The sequence below is a fragment of the Hakea prostrata genome, chromosome 2 (assembly GCF_041222555.1).
Source record: "Hakea prostrata isolate BN-2017 chromosome 2, UWA_Hpros_2, whole genome shotgun sequence".
NCBI lineage: Eukaryota > Viridiplantae > Streptophyta > Magnoliopsida > Proteales > Proteaceae > Hakea > Hakea prostrata.
The window spans coordinates 22,221,203-22,237,863 of NC_142601.1; the positions used below are offsets into that span (position 1 = coordinate 22,221,203).

Here is a 16,661-nt window from a genome sequence, read left to right on the forward strand (position 1 = left end):
AGTGATTACGGTCACTAAGTTTTTGCTGATCAGGAACCTGTCGGCATACAATGTGATTCTAGTCCTAGACCAACTCTAAACTCGGTTGGTGCTGTTGTATCAACAAGACATTTAAAGATGAAGTTCCCCAACAGAAGCAAGTGTTAAGAGTGCAGATCTGGATAAAAAAATTCAAGACAATGTTATACAACATTCTTGAAAGACTCAAAATCTCAAGGTAAGGCACTGGCCTTAACTGTTGAAATTATGGATAACAGAGATGAGGAGAATATTCAAAGAGGAGAACCAGTTGAAAAATTGGAGTAATTCTCATTAAATCTTTAGAATCCATAAAAAAGGGACCACGGTTGGAGCTGATCAGTCTGATCAGGACAAAGTGTTGCTGAAAAAGTTCCTTCAGAACAATGCGGATGTATTCGCCTGATCAGCCCAAGACATGCCACGGTTGAGCAGAGAAGTTGCAAAACACTGTCTTTGGATTGATCATACCGTCAAACCAGTGAAATAGTGAAGAAGAAACTTTTCATCAGAAAAGCAAGAACCAATTAAAGTAGAAGTGGAGAAACTCAAAAAATCAGATTTTATAGAGCAAATTGAATGTCTCAAATGGCTTGCTAATGTGGTGATGGTCAGGAAGCATAACGGCAAGTGGAGGATGTATAATATCCAGCCCTATTCTAACCTTGACCCTGACCCGGATCCACTGTTGTATTCAGGTCCGAGGACCCGAAGCGGTGGAAGAAGAGATTTATGGACCATTCTGATTGATGATCATGATTCGGAGACCGAGCCCATGGACATTGACAATGATACCCCTTGCTTAAATGCATTGTCAGTGTTTAAGGAAAGTCTGCGCATCGGAGAAGATTAATATGGTTGATGTACCAAATGACCTCCTGTGCACAATCCGAAGGTATTCCCCGAAACTAGACTTCTTGATTGAATTGTGGAAGAAAACCTCACTCAATTTGACCTTGTATAGCCTTTCAAATCCCTACTTGAAGTTGCTGTTCCAAACCTGAGTTTTCTACTGAAAACATTTTGGTCGATCATTTTGGTCGATACCATCGACCAAGGACCATCGACCAAAATGTCCGCCGATCTAAGTTAATGATTCCATGGAATATTCCTTTTCTATTTAATATGACCTTGAGCCTTGAGCCTTTTGCAATCATTTTTCTCACCTGGGAACGTGGGGAGAGCTTCCCAAAGCATCTCCTTGGCTAGTGTGAAGGGTATCTCATCAAAGACACTTAGTTTATCATTGATTCTTGTCTTCATCTTCCACACTAAGGTATGACTCTTCATTCCACTCTCTACCCTACCATTTTCTACTCTTTTCTATTGTCATCTTGCTGATGGGACATTTGGAATGGTGCTGCAACCTTGCAACCACCATTCCAATTGCCTACTCATGCTCAATCCATGATCCCCTTAGCCATTCATTGATGCTAATGCTTATATCTCATGCCTAGCATATGTATTCCATAATTTACCTATTAACATCATACCATTTGATATCAAACTGAGCTATAGAGTGTATTATGTTCATGTTTAACATTGCCATATGATTCCAATCGAATTTCTATTAGTTCCTCTAGCTATTGCATGCTATTCCTCATCAATGCAATCAATTCCAACTCATGCCATGATGTTTATCACTTGAACTTGATAGCTCAAATTGGGGCTTTTTAATTAGACCATTGGATTGGGTTAATTCCTTGATTTATAGTGTCCTACTACTGTTGTTAAGTATGCCTCCAAGTTTCAGATTGATCTGAACACCGGAAGACTCATTTCGGACCAAAATCCCCAAAATCCACTATTCTGCCCGAGGACTATTTTGGTCGATACCATCGACCAAAGTTGTTGCTGACAGCAACCTTGGTCAGTTTTGACTCAAATGACATCCGATCTTCCCGACTTCTTTTCTAACTTATTATTGATGTTTGTTTAGGGCCTTAACAATTCTATTGGACTATTCTTGGTATTCTCAATTCATCATCAACCTATCCAAGGAAAGGATGGTTATATCCATAAACATATAAGTCATCAAGTATTGAACTGTGCTTTATTCAAAGAATGAAATCCCTAGATTTCTTTCAATCATTATGATATTGTTACATATGTGTTAGAACAGTAACATTTAAATCTTTATACATTGGTTGTGTTACTTTATCATTTTGATTTGTTATGTTTATAATGATTCGTTTCAATATCATGATTTGATTACTATTATGAATATGCATTGGATGCATGAGAATGATGAGATTTGATGTGTGATTGCTTACGTATGACTTGGGATTAGAGGGTGTCCTACTGACACTTCTGTCCTTGGGCATCGGAGGGAATAGTATGGGATGTTCTCCGATGGTGCCTATCGACACTCTCCCGAGTTATTGGATGACATACATAGGATTGTCTAGTTGTGTGGCTAGGTTCATCCTTGTCGTGTCAGACCCGAATCGGAAGGGCATTGAGACCGAACAACCCATGGTAGTGTATGGTTGGATGGGCGCTCTAGGCCGGTAGCCAATCCGGTAGAGGACATAAACCATGCTACGGATACCTGAAAGGGGCCATTTATTGGTAGAGTTGCATATGGATAGACTTGGGCTCACGGGCGCTCAAGACCGGTAACCAATCCGTGAGAGGACGTGAGAGCTTCCCGTTTACTATATGTGGATGACCAATAGGGTTGATGAGCCCGAAATCCGGGATTTCGCTGACTCTAGTGTGAAGGATACCGGAAAGGATCGCCGGGGGCGAGGAATGGACGTATCTGAATCTGACTTGACCGATTGAGTAGATGACTTGCATTGGGCTAGGCTTTACTGTGACATGCGCCAGTACTTGACCAAATGGTGATGTGAGAGAGCGGTGACCGATCCCCTTACCATGGTTTTTGATGACTTTACCGATCTTCCCCGGGCATTCCCAAGATATGGAAATGGGAGAGTACTGACAACCCAGAGAAGTACGGTGCTATGACTTAAAGCATGTCTACCTTAGAGACTAGCATTCATAGAGTTAGACTCATATCTGCATCATATGTTCCATATCACATTGCATTATTATATGTTCTGAATGTGTATGATTTCTAATTATGGAATAACTTCCTTGCTGAGTTCTTCGAACTCATTCCTTTTTGTGCAAATGTTTTAGATTACATTCCAGGTACCGAAGATTACGATGGCACCTCTAATGAGGCGGACTATGATTCCACATACTACCCTCCGAGTAGTGGCGTCGGTGAGGATTCGTATATTGGAGCCGAGGAGGATTATTATTCGCACCAGGGTTAGACCCATAGTTGTGCGGGAGCGGCAGCGCTGGGTTTACTTCATCCGTACTATTGAGGAGATTACCATTAGTATAGAAGAAACCCTAGCATAGTGCCCCATTCCCCTGGTGTATTTGTGGGACCTTGGATTTTGTAATTAACGTGTCTTTGAATTATTCCGGTGATACTTGTATATGTAACTAACTTGATTTAATACTTTTCCGTTGCTCTGAGAGGGTGACTACCACACCTTCTCACCCTTTATGATTTTGATCATACCTTATTTATTATCTATATTCCGCACTCTGATTTAGTTAATCTTGTCTTATTCATGATACTTGATATTATCTGTTTTTACCATTGATTATTACTGTTCATGATTGTGTTACCGTGTATGTGGGAGGCATGGACCTCAGATCATTGATCCTTGGACTGTGGATCACATCCCATGTATTCCAAATGGGGTACCGGCTGGGTGGATGTGACAGGATGTGTGTAAATTATACTGATCTAACCAAAGAGTGTTATCTATTGCCACGAATTATCAACTAATTGACACCACTTCAGATCAACAAATGCTAAGTTTTATGGATGCATATTTTGGTTACAACCAGATTATGTTGAAAAAAGAAGATCAACCTCATACGGCATTTATGACTATTTGTGAAAGCTATTGTTACAAAGTTATGCCCTTTAGTTTAAAAAATGCTGGAGCAACGTATCAAAGGGCAATGAACAGGTTATTTGCCGATCAGATTGAGCGTAATATGGAGGTATATGTGGATGATCTCCTGGTGAAAAGTTAGTTTAAGGCTGATAATCTTTCTGATTTGGAAGAATGCTTCAATGTGATGAGAAAACAATGGGATGAGGCTTAATCCTGAAAAATGTGCATTTGGAGTCTCATCAGGGAAGTTTTTAGGGTACATGGTTACCCAAAGAGGGATTGAAGCAAATCCGGAAAAAATCAAAGCAATTCTAGAGATGCCACATCCAAGCAATATGAAAGAGATTCAAAGTCTGATAGGGCAGATAACAGCCCTGAGTAGATTCATATCTCGATCTAGTGACAAATGTGCTCCATTCTTCGAGGCGATGAAAAATATAAATGCTATGAATGAGTTTAGATGGTCTGAGGACTGTCAAACCTCCTTTGAGGAACTAAAAAGAAGACTGACCAGTCCACCAGTATTATTCAAACCAATTTCAGGAGAAACACTGCAGATATACTTATCTTCTTCAAAGGTAGTAGTAAGTGCAGTATTGATTCAAGAAGAAGGTACAGTTCAAAACCCAATCTATTTCGTGAGCCATACGTTATTAGATGCAAAAACTAGATATCCTAAATTCGAAAAGCAAGCTTTGGCTTTGATAATAGCTGCCAAAAAATTAGGCCCTATTTTCAAGCCCATTCAATCATTGTTTTGACTAACTGGCCATTAAAGAAAATCCTCCACAAACCTGATCTTGCTGGGAGAATGGTTTCTTGGGCCGTAGAGCTGACAGAATATGACATTCAATATAAGCCTAGGACTGCTATGAAGGCACAGATTCTTGTAGACTTTATTGCTGAGAGTGTCTCGCCACCCATGGATCGAGGAAATCTCATTGAAATTCCTGGTAGGTGGAATCCCCATGTTGACGGCTCGAGTCACTCTCAGGGATCTGGAGCAGGTTTAATTTTACAAAGTCCAGGTGGCTTTGTAATCCAAAGTGCTCTTCGTTTCTGATTCCATGCTTCAAATAATGGAGCAGAATATGAGGCTCTTATCGCAAGACTTCGTCTAGCAAGATCCCTATGTGTGCAAGACCTGGAGGTGAAGAGTGACTCATAATTGGTAGTCAGTCAGTGACAGGAATATATGAAGCCAAAGACACTAGGATGACCAGTTATCTTAAAAAAGTGATCGAGTGTAAAGCTTGGTTCTCAAATTTTCTAATAATGAGAATCCCAAGGAATTAGAATATGATGGCAAACTCTCTGGTAAAATTGGCTTCAGCAAAATATGCTTCATTACCACAATCTGTATATATTGAAGAATTGAACACTCCAGCATATTCAGAACCAGAGAAAATGGAGATCGATTCTGAAATATCCTGGATGGATCCCATAGTGGAATATCTCAAAAATGATGTTCAGCCCGATGATAAGGAGAAGGCCAAAACTTTGAGAAGAAGAGAAGCAAAGTATATTCTGAAATATGGACTACTTTATAAAAAGACAATTTCTAGCCCACTATTGAAATGTTTAGGTCCATCTGACGCACAATATCCATTGGCAGAGGTACATGAAGGGATTTGTGGGAGTCATCTCGGGGCCAGAGCTTTGGCTTACAAAGTTCTAAGATAGGGGTTTTATTGGCCACAGATGCAGTCAGAAGCAATTGATTATTTAAGAAGATGTCATCAGTGTCAAATTCATGCTCCCATTCAAACGCAACTTGCAGATCAGTTGACTTCCATTTTGAACCCCATTCCATTTGTTATGTGGGGAATGGACATTCTTGGTGCATTCCCTGCTGCATCAAGAGGAAGGAAATATGTAGTGGCAACAATTGATTATTTTACAAAATGGGTAGAAGCAGAGGCTCTGGCAACCACAACCACGACTCAAATGGAGAATTTCTTTAGAAACAAAATCATCTTCAGGTTTGGATTGCCTAATATCTTATTGACAGACCACGGAACGCAATTCGATAATGAGAACTTCAAGGAGTTCTATGCTCATTATCATATTGAGTATAAAAAAATCCTCTGTTGCTTATCCACAATGCAATGGTCAAATCGAGATAACAAATAGAACTCTGTTGCAAGGGATCAGAAGGAGATTGGACGAGGCAAATAGCTGGGGGTGGATGAGCTACCCTACGTATTATGGGCATATCGAACTACTATTAGAACCCCAACAAGAGAAACACCTTTTAAATTGGCCAATGGATCAAAAGCATTGGCCCCAGTGGAAGTAGTGGCAAGATCTGAGAGATCAGAGGAATTCGCTCCAATGACAAATGAAGATGGATTGAGGGCTAATCTAGAATTTCTGGATGAAATTTGAGAAAATGCATTGTATTGAAATATGGAATATCAAAGAAAAATAGCAGCTTATTACAACACTTGTATTAAGCCCAGATCTTTCAGAGTTGGTGATTTTCTAAGGAGGAAGTTAGCATCAGATCCAAGAAACTGCGGAAAGTTGTCTGCAGATTGGGAAGGACCATATGTGGTGATCAAGGTCGTTAGTTCAAACAATATTGGCTCAACGATTTACATGGGAACTGTTTAAGGCGATCGTGGAAAGTAATTCACCTCAAAAATATTATCAATAGTAAAAGCAAAGATTCGTACTGTTTCCAAGAGTCTACTCTCATAAAAATTCTGCCTAAAAGATTTTCTTCACCACGAAAGAGGTTCTTCACGAGTTAAGCCTTTCGAGGCCTGATCATGCTTTCCGGAGCTGACCAAGGATCATGCCTTCTGAGGACGATCCAAACTTTTCATAAGTCATGCTTTCACTAAGCCAAGCCTTCCGAGGCCTGATCATGCTTTCTGAAGGAGATCAAGGATCATGCCTTTTGAGGAACATCCAGACTTTCCGTAAGTCAGGCTTTCAAAGATCATGCCTTCTGAGGATGATCCAAACTTTCCATAAGTCAGGCTTTCAGTAAGCCAAGCCTTCCAAGGCTTGATCATGCTTTCTGTAGCTGATCAAGGATCATGCCTTCCGAGGATGATCCAGACTTTCCGTAAGTCAGGCTTTCAGTAAGCCAAGCCTTCCGAGGCCTGATCATGTTTTACGAAGCTGATCAAGGATCATGCCTTCCGAGGATGATCCAGACTTTACGTAAGTTAGGCTTTCAACAAGCCAAACCTTCCCAGGCTTGATCATGTTTTCTAAAAATGATCAAAGATATTTAACAAGCTAAGTTACATAAAGTTCCTGATCAAATTGCTAAGGCACTCGTCAGCTGTTTTCTAGAGACAGGAGAAGTTTCTGATCAATTGTTATAGAAATTCAGTTTCTAATCAGCAATTTTTTGTACTCTAAAAAAAAAAGAGAGATTCATTGATCAGAGTATTAAAGTCAGAAGTGATCCAAACACAAAAGGATCAACAAGTCAAAATGTCAGGAAAAAAAAAAAGCTAAACGGGAGGATTTTCATCATCACTGTTGGCAGAAAAATCATTGTCAGAGCCACTGGCTTCAGCAAATTTAGCAGAGCTTGAAACTAATTCCTCAAAGGAATCTTTATCATCAATCTCTTCTGAAGAACTTTCAGATATTGGGTATTTTAAATTGTGAACAACAAAGAACTTTCTGGTGGGCAGAGAGCAGGAAGGAACCACTTTGAAGTTGAAATTAGGGTGTGCCTTGAGAACTTCACCCCAAATCTCATCGGTACATACTTTAAATACATCCTTGCAAAATTCCAGAAATGTTGGATTCTCCTTCGCCTGGTCTATAGCAGCAGTAACAGCATTAAAGGCAAGTTGATAATCATCATTCATTCTTTTCTTTTTAATCTCAAACTGCCTTTCTTTTTTCTTGAAAACTTGTACCATGGTTGCCTTTTCTTGAGAAATTTCATCTAAACTTAACTTCAAGTTGTTTCTCTCAAATTTCAATTCAGACTTGTCCTAAGCAAGGGAATCAACAATCTGTTAAAGTCGTTTAGTTTTCCTTTCCAAGTAAGAGTTTTCCTTTTCAATTCTTTGGAATTTTACCAAAGATTCATCTCTCTCTTTCTCAACACTCCTAGACCAAGCGAAGGCCCTATCCAATTTCATTTGTAATTCCCTTGTTTCAAATTTAGCAAGCTTGACTCTTTCCAGGGCATCATTCTTCAACATCTCCATTTGTAGTAGGTCCTCCTTATACTTCATTAGAGAAGATTTTAAACCCGAATTCTTCCTGCAAATCATGACAAAAATTAGAACACATAGCAAAATCATCCTGTAAATCACCAATCTCATCAGTCAACTCTTTTTCTTTCAGTTGAGCAGTTTCTAGTTTTCTTGCTGAACGACTCAAGTTACTTCTGAGATCTTGTACCTCAATTGCCAATTCAATATTCTTGTTGATAAAATCCTGATTTCCAAAGACAGAATTTTTTTCTCTTTCAATAATCTCTGAAAAAGCATTGAAGGCAGCACCAAAACATATGCAATAAGAGTAAAGAATTTCAGCAAGGTGGAAAGTGAAAGAGATAGTTTTTCATAAGAGAAATTCATTTCTTACCCCCCAAGCATGAGTGTAGAGACCGGCATCACTCATTCTAGCTGTTTCTCTTTTATCCCGAGGAATTCTACCTTTTGTACCCCATTCACGAGCAATTTGCTAGTTCCAAAGGGAACTATGGTTCTCCTTCAGGTTCCAAAGAGGAACGAAGGGATCACTGGAGTTGGCAACACTCTGGATATCTTCCAATTGACCAAGATCAGCATGATGAGGTACGGCAATTCCATCAATTTTGTGGTGATCCAAGGTAGCATCATTAGAACCAACCTGATGGTCGACAACTTCAGCTACAATATTTTCTTAGTTTCTAGGACTGACGATCAACCAAAACATCTAGAGCTGGTGGAACTGTAAATGTGATAACATTAATGTTTGGAACACCAATGTCTGGAATAGAAATGTCTAGAACAGGAACAAGTAGATTAACATTCAAATTAAGAGGGGCAGCAACGGGGATAACATTGGCAAGAGCAATATTCTGAACAACATCGGTGGGAGCAGTATTCTCTTGAAGAACATTTTCTTCAGGAATATTCTCCTTAGGAATATTTTCAGTGGGCAAGACAGAATCATTCTCATCAAAAAGTTCATCATCCATTTGAACAATAACGTCACCTACAGCACGAGTGATAATTTCTTTAGCCATTTTGTCCAGCTGACTAAGGAAATATTCAGCAAATTCCTCACCTTGAACCTTAGGATCAACTATTTTCTCAGAAAGAGGTGTGTTATTATCAGGGGGAGGAATGAACATTGAAGGAGTTAAAAATTTGTGATCTGCAAACTAAGCAGGTTCGACCAATTTCTCTGCACTCTCACCCTTGAGATCAACTTTTTCTTGGGAAGAAGAGGGCATGGGAACTTTTCTGCTTCTACCTTTTTTGGTGGAAGTCAACTCCTAACCTGAAGAGGGACCCATGGAACGGAGTCTTCTCCTCGAGGTTCTAGACTTTTTTGTATGACCTTCACCAACCGCAACTTTAACAATGTTCACGTCGGAACCTTCTTCATCATCATTTCCTCGATCAGCACCTTCTTGATCAACTGGGCTTTCCTTCTCAACAGTTTTCTCTTCAGAGTTGCATCAGAACCAGAGTCATTTGGTAAATTTATTGAGGAAACTTTTCTTTTTCTTTTATCCTTTTTGGACCGACGCTCGACCTCTCTTTCTTCACGGACAGCTTGAAGTTCATAAATATTTGGAGCTCTCCAAACTCCGGTTCCTAAAGACGAAATCAAAAGAAGAAAGAGATAAATATAAATAAATAAATATATATATATATATATATATATATATATATATATATTTTTTTTTTTTAATTATTTATTTTTATTTATTTATTTATTTTTATTTATATTTATATTTATGCATTCAAAAAAAAGAAAGAAACCTGGTAGAAGACCATGACTAGCTAGACCTGTATCGGTTTTTGAGGTCCTTGGCACCGACCGATTCTCCGCTGGGAATCAAACTCCATGTATGTTTATCATAGTCATTGAGAACAGGGACGATTCAGAGGAGAAAAAGAGTCTTGAGTATGCAAGCTCCATCGAGAACGATAGTCGAGAGTCGGAATGGCACAGAAAAAGTATATTTCTCTCCATCTTTTGTTATCATGAGGAATGGAGGAAACAGTAAAGATGGGGCACTTACCTAACTCATTGGTGATGCAAGTTCTTCTGGAAATGAACACAACAAACTTTCAGAGTATAAAAGTTTATGAAGAGGTTAATGGAGGGAGTACGTCCTAAGTTACGGAGAAAAGCAAATAAACAGTAAACAAGCCTCCAACTATTCGGCGTGAGTTGAGAAGGACAGAGTCGGTAGTAATCAAGAAGAGATTGAACCATGGGAATCAAAGGGTCACTAAATCTAGACTCAAGGTGAAAAAGTTAAATAGCAATAACACCAGGGTCAGTGTTATAAGGACAATCAGAGGGTTCGGGAACCCAAGCTCTGACTTCAGAAGGGAAGTAATATTCCTGCAAGCAAGAGGACAGATGAGATTTCTTAATGATAGAAGGATACCATTTAGGCCTAGCGTATTTCACGTTCTTCTTCTGACCAGTAATGTTCAAAGGATGATACGGGACAATAACTTCATCATGAGTGTATGGAGCAGGTTTCCAATCTAATGGAGTTTCATCAGAAAGAACAACACTTAGGGTTTGGTCAGTATTGCCCAAGTTTGAAGGAATTTCTGCCTGAATAGAAGAACTAGGAACTAAAGAATTAATAGAGGGATCCATGCAAGAAGAAAAAGAAAGAAAATGAAGGTCCAGAAAATCAAAATGATCTTTAGGAAAGGTAAAGAGAAGTTGCAGACAACTAAAGAAAGCAAGACAGTTCGAAGGAAAGTTATGGAAAATGAGAGATACAAAGAGCAAGTAAATATAGAGTGTGAAATGACGTTGTTGGAAACTCTTGAAATTTGGAGGGAAGATATACGATGCTTCAAATCAACGGCTGTAACTGATCGTAATTGACGTCTCAAATTAATAGTTTGAAGGGGGGGAACAATGCAACTGAACACAGGGATGGAGCAAAGAGGTCAAAGAAAATATGAGAATCATGTGGTGAATAATAAATCATATTTGGAAATCGTGCGGTCAAGAGAGGATAACATTTGTAAAACTAAAGAGTCGCATTTATGAAGAGGTTGAAAAAGCTGACAAATGAAGATTTTCAACGATATTCGAAATGATTTGGGGGCTGAGCATAGTAACTTGATGATTACGGTGGCTGATTACATTCCCAAGAGGATCAGAAACCCATTTTTCTTAATGGAGGTCAGATCATGGATTAACAACGTGGATTATGGAAAATCGAAATTACAGTTGTAAAAGTAAATTCAGTGGTGTTGGAAGTTTAAACGTTGGTGAATCAAGACTCAGCCACGTGGAGGATAGAATTGAAACCTGGCATTGTGGATCAAATGTTTAAAAGAAGATGGTTAATTTTGAGGGTCAAGTTTGAAAGTAACGGCTCTGATTGAATCCAGTGTCCATTGATTGATCTCTCCAGCTGAGTTGAATTGGGCAATGTCTGATGAGCTCCACAGGTTGACAGATGAGTTCAGAATTCTAATGAGCTCTACAAAGCTTTAGATTGGTCTCAAAATTTCTGATGAACTCTCTCAACTGAAGGATGAACTCAGCATCCAAATAATCCCTCATGACTGGAGATGAGTTCAAGCACTGAAGAATTCTCATAGCTTATGTTAAACCAAGAAATGAGTCAAAGATGATCAAACAAGAAACAGTTAAGCTAGTTGATCAAAAGAAAAACTGAAACCTCTTGATCAGAGTTTCAATTTGATTTCAACCTGATCAGCAGGCTTGAGGGTTCGTGTTGTGAATAAAATATCCCCTTCCGGTTTATACCAGTCCAACCAGGTTCAACCGAAGTCATAAAAATCAACTACGGGTCCTCCCGAAAATTGAACGAAGGTCAGAACATATATGTCCGATCTAAGCTGATAATCTGACGGTCATCGCAAACAGAAAGTCAAGCAGGAAAGCTATAAATAGGAACAAGGCGTATGCAGGTGGTAACATTCTTCCTACTTTTTCCATTAAAGCTTTTCAGAAGCTCTCACTGAGCTCTAAGATATTCATCTCAAACCTATCACTGACAAGATCGTCGGAAACAGAATGCCCATCCAACCAATCGGCATTGTTTCTAACAAATTCATTCATCTTACAGGAATTGAGAGATCAAACCAGATCGATCCAAATCTGATAGCTTGGTGCAAGATCACGGTTCACAAAGCCAGGCAAAATCCACACCAACAATATCCAATTGGCGAATAGACCAAGACCGTAAAACTACAAGAGCCAAGACCAGCCAAATGGTTGTTGGTTTAACCACCGTCCCAAAAATTTCCACCTAACTATCTTAGGCTATGCAAAGCTTGGGTAATACTTAAAACTTTAGAGAAAGAAATCTGGGAAAATTAGGTCACCGCACAAGTTTTAAAAATGAAAATTTTGTTCTTCACTGAGAAGTACATTTTTCCCTTAACGGAAATTGAAACAGGATCATTCGGGTGAGAGCTAAGCATCCTAACCAAGTGGACTATGATTTTGGACCACCAACTTTAAATGTCATTTTAATATATATCCCACTCCTTTTACAAATGGCCATACAACTACTACATTCGGGTAATTTTCATTTGGATCCATGAAATTTGACTTAAAACATTTTTTTTAATGATAATGTTCATTTACTTCTCCAATTTATCCAAGAAGAGCAATACGAGTACATTTTCATGTCTTTATGCTCTTCCAATTGCTTTTATTCAACTTACTCAGATCTTGAACAAAGGCATGAAATACCGATAATTTAATATAGTATCTAATTGAATATATTACGAGTTGAAGAAAAGAAATTTAAAAGACATAAAGATATTCTAATTTTAAAAATGAGAGTATGTCTTTGATTTTTAACTTTTTCTTACCACAAGGAAAGAAAATGCAAATCTCGTTCTTCTCATTAAAAATAACTGATCAAAATCTAGGGGATCCAAATGAAATTATCCCTTCTAAACCAATTATAAACAGCGAGTCTCTGCTCCATCTTAGCACTGTTTAGAGTCCATATAAGGTTAAATAAAGTTATAAAGGCCCACATTCCAACCTAGCCTCACTGAGCCCAGCCCAACTTTTGAAAAGTGCAGTTTGATTGCAATCACTTGGCACCACAAGGCTTGACCCGACCCATCCACAACCTAGACCATCTCGACCTTACTTGAAAAAGAATTATTTACCAATGTAGGGTTGGTTGGGTGGTAAAACTCATGCCTCTTCATAAAGAGGTTGCGAGTTCGACCTTAGCGAAATAATCCCATCCTTGTATATAAAAGCGCATGTTTAAAAAAACATACTGTTTAAATGTTATGTAATTTAGTTGAACAAGCAAGAGTAGAAGGGTGATTTTTGAAGAAATTTTGACTCATGGTTTTTCAGAAAGTTTGTTGTCAACTAGAATCAAACCCACAACCACTTCACTAAGAGGTATTAATTTTACCAACTGAATAACCTTATAAGAAGGTAAGTTTGTTGCAATCTTTGATTATTCTTCAACTCTATCATTAATGTAAATCATCGTATTAATGTATGAATTTAAGTCAAATGTTTGTATCATGTTTTTAGTTTATTTTAGTTTCTTAATGTTATCTTTCTAAACGTATTTTAGGACTCCATGTTTTTGAGGGATAGTCGTTGCCACCACGAAAATGCCCATTGATTGACAAAAGCATGCCCAATCCAAATTGATCCATGGATGAATTTTGTCTGGTGAAAAATCCTTCAACTCACAAATCCTACGTAAGTCCAATCGAAAACACTTTCTTTCATATTGGAGGTATATACATACAAATTGAGCTTTAGTATGCGTATGACACGTTTAAAGGAATTTGCAGAGTCATCGTGTTGTGACTAAAATATTCACTTTCGGTTTATACCGGTCTAATCAACTTTAACTTGATTCAGCTGATGAGATGAAAGACCCTACGGGTCCGCTCGAGATTATAAAGAAAGGATAATCTACACAATCCAATCACAATGATCCGACGGTCATGATTGAAAGTATTATGAGCGGAAAAATCTATATAAAAGGAGAAGAAATATCCGTAAAAGGTAAGTCTCTCTGAGATCAGTTCAAACACTGGACAGTTCTTGGTTTACTCCATTAATATAGCTCAGAAGCTTGTGAGCTCGAAGGAATTATCTTCTCACACCTGACTAGACCGTCAGAGACGCGACGCCGATCAGCTCCGTTTCTAACTGGTGTGTTTCAATTTTCCAGTGAACAAGAGACTGACAGAGGAATAAAATCAACCAGATCAATCTAGATCTGAAGAGTTCGGTGCGAAAGGTGGCGGTACAAGGCTATTGGCAAAATTAGCACCAACACATCGAATTAAAATTTCGACCACTTGTTTTTTAACAATCAAGATAGAAAATCACAACCGAAATGTAGATCTGACAGCTGCACTTTTTAAGCATAACAGCCTTGTACAATAATTATGCTTAGAAAAAAACTAAGCAAAATCCCAGCAACGAAATCAAATCTTGGGATTACTCACTGACCCCAGAGTCTCTGAAAAGTTTCTCATGCAAGAAAGCAAAACACTTGCTGTTTGTCAAGGCCAGCATGTTAATGCCGAGGAGACAAGCAAAGTTCATCTTGGGCTTGAATTGTCGCACATCACCAGGTGTACTCGAGTCTAGACCTTCAGATTTCAGTGGTTACGAGCACGCATGGTAACCTGCTCTTTGTCTTCTCACCCAACCATTTGGTCTCCCTGCTTTCTCGATCGAAGCCCAAGTGCCCAACACTCAAACATCACTGATCGCCCTACTGTTCACACCTTTCCCTTCTCAATGTCTCATCTCTATCTTTTTCAGTGTCGCTTTTACAGTTGCAAGCCCATCTCAATTTCCCAAAATCCGACCAAACCAGACATTTCAGAGTCTTTTTCCTTTTTCACTTTTTTTTTTTCTCATTGAGAAGATAAACTATACTGGGCTTTCCAAACAAAGATTCCTGGAGGCAAACGGTGTTTCATAGTTCATACCTAAAAATCATTTGGAAAAAGATCTTCTAATGTATACGGTATACTCTAAGGTTATAATTAAAGGTTTCTTCTAAATTCTTTTAAAAAAAATCTTTAAGTCTTTTATAGTTTTCTTGTTTTCTCGATCACTTATTTGGTAGCACAACAAATGTTTTCACATGTATTTATTTAAAAAAATTTTAATGAAACTAATTTAAACTTGTAAATAACCTTAGATGGTTAGAAGGGTCTAAATTAAAAAATCATGAAGAAGAGAAGAAAGAAAAACGCTAGAAGGGTGTTTAATGATCTCGAGGGGATAGAGAATTGTACCTTCTTCACATTTTTTTATCATAGGTTTAAGAGGGAGGTTTACTTTTCAAAATACCATTCTTAAATATGTGGTAGAAGGTTGTAAGAGGAGCAAAATAGATAGATGATCCCAGCTCTTGCTCATGTGCATTGTTCCTAAAATCCATATTCACTACTCATTAAGGTATGGGTGGGGATGTAAATGGAGGAGTGAAAATTGTTTTAGAATCCACGTTGGTATTCGTTTAAGGTAATTAAATTTGTCTGAAAATTTTCTTTTAGATGAATAAAATATTGTTATCAAAAGGTTTGCCCAGATGAACCTCGGATCCGAAGAGGGGGGGAAATCCCTAAGAAGGGAAAAGAATAAGAAAGTACAAGGAGGAGAAGAGGGAGCGACAGCTTGGGGGTTGAAGATGAGAACCTAGAGTAACAACAACAAACCTGTTCCTTGAAGTATCTTGATTCTTGAACATTTAAAATAGATATTTAAGTGGATAGCTTCCCAAATTGAGTTTAAGCATTAGAGTCAGGGTTAGGGTTTGCATTATTTGACAGAAAAATCTGGGAAGATTAGGTCACCGCCTAACTTTGAAAAATTTTAAAAATAAATTTCCGTTGCCGGGACTTGAACCCGGGTCTCTCGGGTGAGAGCCGAGTATCCTAACCAACTAGACTACAACGGATGGATGTTTCATATTTCCCAATTTATAACTATTGATTCTAAGCTACACTTCTTTTAGGACAACTAGGGATGTCAAAGGTGCCGTTTCGGGCTGAAAAACACCTAGCCCAAACACGGTCCATTAGCAAAATAACGATTTCGATTTAGTGCGGTTTGAATTCGAGCTAACTAACAGTTTAGATTGGGGTTCAACAGTTTATGGTGTGTAAGAAAAAGAACAAAAAGAAACAATTGAGCATCTTACAACAAAAGCAAAAATTATATAGAAAACAAAGTTGCTATTGGTTAATTTCCATTAAAAAGAAATCCACCAATTCTATAGAAATCAATAACCAAGATATTAAGTAGTAAAATGACTATTTGATCTTTGAATTCATGCTTAATTTTTGTAAGGGTAAATATCACTTACCTCCCCTCCTAGCTGAACAAATAGCACTTACACCCCCTCTTAGTTGGATAATATCACTTACCTCCTCTCTTACCTATCAAATACATCAAACACCTCCCATCTGTTAACTTTTTCGGTTAAATTTAGCTTTTACCGTTAAATATTTTTCTAAAACCCCAATCTTTCCTTAGCTAAAA

The 16,661-nt window shown here is 38.3% G+C and overlaps 1 non-coding gene across 1 annotated transcript; it reads right to left on the minus strand.

Moving 5' to 3' along the window:
* Nucleotides 1-16,004: 16,004 nt before the first annotated feature.
* Nucleotides 16,005-16,077, minus strand: TRNAE-CUC (transfer RNA glutamic acid (anticodon CUC)). The gene has a single exon. It is a non-coding gene; the product is annotated as a tRNA-Glu (tRNA).
* Nucleotides 16,078-16,661: the final 584 nt, after the last annotated feature.